This window comes from Gobius niger, assembly GCF_951799975.1.
Source record: "Gobius niger genome assembly, chromosome: 12".
NCBI lineage: Eukaryota > Metazoa > Chordata > Actinopteri > Gobiiformes > Gobiidae > Gobius > Gobius niger.
The window spans coordinates 3,365,996-3,373,779 of record NC_136863.1 but is presented as its reverse complement, the minus strand read 5'-3'; positions in this window follow the sequence as shown (position 1 = coordinate 3,373,779).

Below are 7,784 nucleotides of genomic sequence, written 5' to 3'. Positions count from 1 at the left end.
GTAACCAAACAAAAAATAATTTAGTTTATGAAATGCTGTTAATGAAAAACTGATGTGAGGTTTTTCCCGTTCCAGTTTATTAATGAATAGCCTATAATTGAGAACATCTCGTTTGTAAGAAGCGATAAGACCCTGGAGAACATCATTTACTTTTTCACTCACAGCAAGACCTTTTTTAGAAAGTCTCGTATCGGTTACTATCGGATATCGGCAGATACTCAAACCCCCAGTATCGGTATCGGAAGCATTAAGCTGAGTTCAGCGCGAGGCCTTTCCTGCTTTTTGGAGCTTCCAGGCGTCGCAGTGAATCCTTACCCAGTAATCAGCCAATCACAGAGCGACTCCTGTCACGTATCATTCACAACAAACTTTATATAATAAACTTTACACATCACCTGTTACTAACATACTTCATAGTCTGGAACTTTGCAGAGCCTCAACTCTCGAAAGGTTTTATATCGATCGAATCACAGAGCACGACATCACGACAGGAACCGCATTAACCACGAGGAAAATATGTTCTTAAATATACAAACAAAGCTCGGAAAATCAGAATATTGTTAAAAAGTGCATTCATTTCTGTAATTCAACTTATATGATGGACTCATTACAAGCAGAGTGAGATATGTAGAGCCTTGATTTGTTTTTATTTTGATTATTATGGCTATTTTTTTATTTGTAAAAACCCCAAATACAAAATCTCATAACATAAGAATATTTAGAAAATGAACTGTAAGCCATAATCATCAAAACTATAACAAAGGCTTGACATGTGTCACTTTGCATGTAATGAGTCTGTCATGTATTAGTTTCACATTTTAAGCTGAATTACAGAAATAAATGAAGTTTTGAACGAAGTTTCATCTGTACTGAGGATTTTCTTCTTGCGTCTGTCAAGTATTTTATTCCCTGAATTCTCCTACGTTTAAAATCTGATCTGAGTTGCTCCTCGTTCCTTAAAGGAACAGGCCACTGTTTTTCCATACTGAGATATGTTCTTACCTGAGCTTAGACGAGTTCATGTGTACCTGTCTGGTCTTCACGCGTGTCCTCAGTCACGTAAACACGGCACAGACGGGGGGTATTCTGCTTTTTTCAGTCACATAGCACCAGTCTATATCACACTACAATGATGACAAACCTTCTGTTGGTCTGTAAATGCAGTAAATTAGAATAACTGCCTTGTATAAAATGTCTCTCTCAAAATGGCTGTAGTGAATGTCTTGAAATAGGCCTCTGTCTCTTTAAGAACCTCTGAGCCTTTAGACACGCCCCCTCCACACGCTGTCTGTGGCATCAGTGGGGAGGGGGTTGTGCTGAGGAGCAGTGGTTGGTTACTCGGCTGGTGACGAAAGCTCGGAGGCGTCTCCAGGAGGTGGGGGCGTTCCTAGGAGGACTCAGGCAAACCTATCCCTAACATGGCCGCCATCAGAGTTTTTACAGATTACTCAAAAATACGTGAATGTGCCAAGGCAACACTTCAGCCATGTTTTTAATGAGGGAGTGACATAACATGATGGAAAGCATAATACCCCCCCTTTAAATATGGTTACATGAAGTGTTACACGATAAAGTATAATTACACAAAACTAAACAATGTGGATTTTCCAAGTGGATAAAAAGGGGGAACTATATTGTAAGGCGTAATAATACCAGGAGTAGTTCGACGTCCGCGTAGTAATATCTTCACTTTACTGTGCGGACGCTGAACTTCTCCTCGGTAGCTTCTATCTTCACCTGGTTTGGAGCTATAGAGGAGCAGAGGCTAAACGCTAACGCCGTCTGTGCCGTGTTCACATGACTGAGGGCACGCGTGAAGACCAGACAGGTCCGCATGAACTCGTCTAAGCTCGGGTAAGAACGTATCTCAGAGCCGTTTGTGACACTTGTGTGAATCGTCTCATCCCTCGAACCTCCACGGCTTTGCTTCGGGAGTCGAACCTTCACCCACAGACGCCCCGCACGTCGAAACACCCCGGTCCAGACGACTGCTTTCGGACAACCTTTTGGAAACGGACCGATTATATTCATTTGTGTCGTCTTTTGTGTTGGTCTGACGCCAGAACCCCAGTATTTGCAGGAGTATTCGGAGTATTCGGAGTACTCCTGGGACAGTGTTTCTCTTTGTGATATAATTTAGTTTGACTCGTAGTTCTTTTCCTCCGTTTTGATTTGTTTATTCAGTTTTTTGGACTCGCCTTGGTCCAGATTTTCTCTCCCGTTTCCTTTTTTTTTTTCTAGTTTTGTTTCTTCAAATCGACGCCGCACTTTTCACCGACTCTGAACGGAGCCGTCTGATTGGTGGATGTATTTATGGATGTATCTTAGCACCGATCACCGCCTGAATCACGAAATGTAACGACACTACGATTGAACTGAGCCGGTGCATTCTGGGAAACGCCAGGGAAGACCGGGGCTTCAAACGATACGATAATAATCCTCATCCAGGGCTCTGTCTGATTTAACCTCTGACCTCCCGCCTTTAACCGAGCGCAGTGTCTCGAGTTCAGCTTTGCCCAAATCTTAAAGCATCTGGACTGGAGCTTATACAACGCCTCATTTGAAAGCTAAGACCTACAACTTTTCTGTCGTGTTTTTGTCACCTCTGTCGCTCTTTCTTCTAGATTTTTTTGTTGTGTTTTCATCGTGTGTTTTTTGTCGCATTTTGTTGTGTTCTCGTCTTTTTTTAACTGCTTTTTCGTCACTTTTTCATGAGTCTTAAGTGTTTTTGTCAGTTTTATTGTTTCTAATTGTGTTTGTGTTGCTCTTTTGCCCCTTTTTTGTGCTTTTAGTTTTGGGTAAAGCCAAACTAAATGTGCTCGGTCCATGTGGGGGTCCAGACGTTGATGCCAGTTTTCATACTTAAGGCCTTCATTTTGGCATAATTGATTAGACAGACTATAGGCCAGTGTAACGCCTCATTTGAAAGCTAAGGTCTGCAAAACTGACCTAAGCTCTTTCCTCGTATTGTCACGTTATCGTTGCTTCTTTGCTTCTTTTATTTTTGTGGCTTCAATGAAACGAAATGAAGCCAAAACGCAACAAAAATGCCTCTAGAACAGGGGTAGGCGTCAGGTCCGGGGGCCAAATCCGGCCCTCCAGCACAGCACCTCTGGCCCTCAAGATGATTTTGAGAAACACTATTACACAAATCAGAGAGAACTTTTAACACTATTAGAGTTAAATGGGAGAAAAAACGGTAGAAACACTGTCAATGCACCCAATGAGCTCATGTATTATGTCATATTCTGTACAACACTGGCATTTGAAATAAGTGCACTGGAAAAAGAATAATCGTTTTAAGGATCAAATGACATGAATCTACTTGAATTAAGAGATTAAATCTAAGGTTTGAGTAGATTTGGTTTGGTCTGAGACGAGATCAAACCTCTAGTCGTAGTTATTCTCTTAATTCAGATCATTTTCTGTCATTTCACATGATTTCAAGTGGGTTTTATTCTTGTTCCATTTGTTGCTATAGGATTTGTATCTCGGATTAGTTCAAACCGACTCAAATTCAACATAGAAGAACTTTAAGTCATTTATCTCATTTAAGATGGTCATGTTTCCAGTGTTGTGCTTTACTTTGGGCTAATAATCAGCGGCTTCGGTCCTTGGTCTATTTACAATAAAGAAAATCGGCCCCACCGTCAAGAAAACTTGCCTACCCCTGCTCTCGAACATAACAGGCGTAGTTTGCCATAAGGCAACGCAGGCAGCTGCCTGGGGGCCCCAACAGTCGAGGGCCCCCCTGTACCAACCATAGACTGGATAGACTTCTCCTCCTCACTCCTCCCAGTTTACCATAATAACCACGTCCAAGGGGGAATTCATGGAGGATTCACAGACTCCTCCTCCCCAGCTCTGACGAAGCCTGTTCCTAAAAAGGGCATAAGGGCGGGATCTTCACTGTAGACTCCGCCCTTGTGTGACGTGTAGCTCGTGCAGCTCCAATGCTAACAGTCCGACCCTCATTAGCGGGACATTTCTAACATTCTTCTTACAAAAGCCTGGTGTCTTTAATTGTGACTAACCCAGCGTTATCTCAGGAGGAACATCGAGCTGTAGAACGTGTTTAAAAAACAGAAACCAGGCGTGTGTCTAAAGTCCAATGCTTTACAATGGGAGACTAGCGGCGATATGGAGGTACTACAGCAATGGCGGCCTGTAGTGTCGTGGTCATCAAGCAGAGCAGCCAGCGCCCATTGGTACCCAGTCTTCCTAATGATTTTGGTGGTGCAGTTACATCATCTCTCCACCAGTGCTTTGTGACGCTGTTCATTCCCATCCTGCTGCTGCTTTAGTGAGTCATGGTTCCCTCATGTTAACTTGAGCCGTGGACAGACTTTTTACTCACGGCTCCACTAGATTATATTTCTACAGTGAAACCAGTTTACTGTAAAGCTCTTCATGACCTAAAGGATCTCAGCTTCTGTTCTGAGGAAAACTTATGTAGAGTTAGAGTCCTCTCTCCCAGTGCGCAGTACACTGAGCAGCCACCAGAGGGCCCCCTACCGACATTCTTGCTACGCCAACAAAAACTTGACAAGAACATGGAAGAAGCTTAGATGAGTTTTGTAGGTATTGGCTTTCAAGGCTCTCCAGTCAAGAAGTTTTTAGATTTAGGCAAAACTGGAGCCACTAAATATCTTATGTGTTGATGATGAAGAAACCACAGAAATTAACAAATGCCATGGAAAGGATAAACGTGCCTCCCCATAAGTATCGGTTTCCCTTTTCACTTATGTATGAGGGGTGGAGAGTTCAGTTCAGTTTGAAGCTAAAGGCGTTTCTGTGATTTCTATGCTTGATGCTAACAGATGCTAAAACCGCAGCATCATATGAGCTAATTTTAGGAAACACACTCAGTTTTAAGGTTTCTTCTCTTTTCTGGGAGTTTTAGTCCTTGGACCGACGAGGTTTAGCTCATCCGGATAATCCCTCGACTCAGGAACTTACAAGTTCGTGCCCAAGAGAGGAAGTGTTCAGGAAGTGAAAGACGACGGCAGGTCAGCGTGTGCCGGGTGTTGTTCTCGCGGGGAGTATTCAAAGTATTCAAAGTGGAAAGTACGAGTTTCAGTAAGTGCTACGACAACGCGACAAAGAGGAGACCCACAAACCTCTGGCTCTGACCGCGTTTCCCAGAATGCACCGGGACACTCTTCACTTTGAACCCACAGGTCACAGATTGTACCTCTCGGTGACCTCCGACCCCTGTAAGTGTCACTTCCTGTCGGGACTGTTAAAAGACGAATGCGTTTATTTTGTAAACGACGGATATTTTAAACAAATTAAATATTTTAAACTTTAAATTTTTGCCTCGTTCTGTTTGTGTGTGAGTGTTTGCGTGACGTGTTTGTGTGTGAGTGTGTGACGTGTTTGCGTGATGTGTTTGTGTGTGAGTGTTTGCGTGTGAGTGTGTGACGTGTTTGCGTGATGTGTTTGTGTGTGAGTGTTTGCGTGATGTGTTTGTGTGTGAGTGTTTGCGTGACGTGTTTGTGTGATTTGTTTGTGTGTGAGTGTTTGCGTGACGTGTTTGTGTGTGACGTGTTTGTGTGATTTGTTTGCGTGACGTGTTTGCGTGATGTGTTTGTGTGACGTGTTTGTGTGTGTGTGTGTTTGCGTGACGTGTTTGCGTGACGTGCTTGCGTGACGTGTTTGTGTGTGAGTGTTTGTGTGTGAGTGCATGACGTGTTTGTGTGTGAGTGCATGACGTGTTTGTGTGTGAGTGTTTGCGTGTGAGTGCATGACGTGTTTGTGTGTGAGTGTTTGTGTGACATGTTTGCGTGTGAGTGTTTGCGTGACATGTTTGCGTGTGAGTGTTTGCGTGACGTGTTTGTGTGTGAGTGTTTGTGTGACGTGTTTGTGTGTGAGTGTTTGCGTGACGTGTTTGTGTGTGAGTGTTTGCGTGACATGTTTGCGTGTGAGTGTTTGCGTGACGTGTTTGTGTGTGAGTGTGTGACGTGTTTGCGTGACGTGTTTGTGTGTGAGTGTTTGTGTGTGAGTGTTTGTGTGTGAGTGTTTGTGTGTGAGTGTTTGTGTGTGAGTGTTTGCGTGACGTGTTTGTGTGTGAGTGTTTGCGTGACGTGTCTGCGTGACGTGTTTGCGTGACGTGTTTGTGTGAGTGCAGTTTCATGTGTTCAGTTTCTCTCTCCCTCAGTATCTCCTGACTTGTTGCACATGTGTCGTCTTCATTTTCATTAAGATTTACAATATTACATAAAAAGCCACACACACAAAACAAACGGAACTCAATGTGAAACTATAAGGAAATAGAATATCGGGTATCGAATATCGGCTACAAGTATCGAATACTGAACCAATACCAGTCGTCCCCAAATGTCTTAATGGGAACATGTGGTAAATGGTCTCAACTTATAAAGCATTTTTCCACCGACATTAGACACTCAGAGCGCTTTACACAAGGATCCACTCAGTTCAAAATCCGCGCAGTAATCTTCACTTTGCTGTGCGGATGCCAAACTACTCCTGGTATTATTACGCCTTACAATATAGTTCCCCCTTTTATCCGCTTAGAAAATCCACATTGTTTAATTTTGTGTAATTATACTTTGTAGTAGAACACTTCACGTAACCATATTTAAATAAACGTGGAAGAGCTTGGTAGCTTCTATCTTGACCTGTTTTGGAGCTATAGAGGAGAGAGGGAGAGGCTAAATGCTAACGCCGTCTGTGTTTACGTGACTGAAGGCACGGGTGAAGATCAGACAGGTCCTAAAGAACTCGTCAAAGCTCAGGTAAGAACATATCTCAGTATGTAAAAACGGTGGCCCATTCCTTTTTTTTTTTTTTTTTTTTCCTCCACCATTCACAGCCAAGCAATTAATCGTAAAAATAATCGATTACAAAATAGTTATTTGCAGCTTTAGGCAAGTTTAAAATTCTATGTCACTTTGAAAAAATTCTAATAAAAATAACTTTTCTTCCCAACGTTTCTTAATTCAAATTGACTGATTCACTGAAGTATAATTATTGCTTACAACAGGCGTTCTCTAAATGAGTCATATTTTCAAAAGCATTAAAACCTCTCATTTAAAGGTTTATCGTTACTTTATCTCCAAAATAAAAAAAGTTTTGCCCAAACGCAGAAATAAAAACTCCAGACGTTTCTTTCAAAGGTTTATTACAAAAAGGTAAAGTCTGAACACGATACAACACAACGCTACGAACTACAACAACCGCCGGCTCCACCCCGCGGCCCGGGGGCCCAGAGCGGGTCCTGGGAGCCTGGGGGCGGGGCCGGGGGCGGGGCTGGACTCGTGGATCTGTACAGAGCTGGACTGTTATGTTTTTCTCACATTAAATATAATTATACTCATATGTTACAACATCGTCCAAATTCATAAATACGAGGGGGCGGGGCGGGGGGGCGGGGTCCACAACAATTTTTTTTAAAATAACCAGAACACCAATCAGAACGCAGCCTACGGCCAACAGCCAATCAAATCGCTCGGTCCTGACGCCTTCGCCAAATCCTCCAGAAACAAAGCGGGGACTTTTCCATAAAACCTCCGACAATTCCACGTTTTTCAGACTATTTTCTACTTTACGGTCGATAAAAAACACCGAGATCCGTCCTCAACGTTCCCTTCACTGTTGTTTTCACTTTGAGTCGACCTCGAGGAGAATAATGAGGATAATAGTGAGGATAACAATGAGGAGAACAATCATTGAACTGCGTCATTAAGGCGAGACGCTGCGGGTGAATAGGGGAAAAAACTAAATTAAGAGAAATCAATTTGAAACTTTTGTTGAACATTACG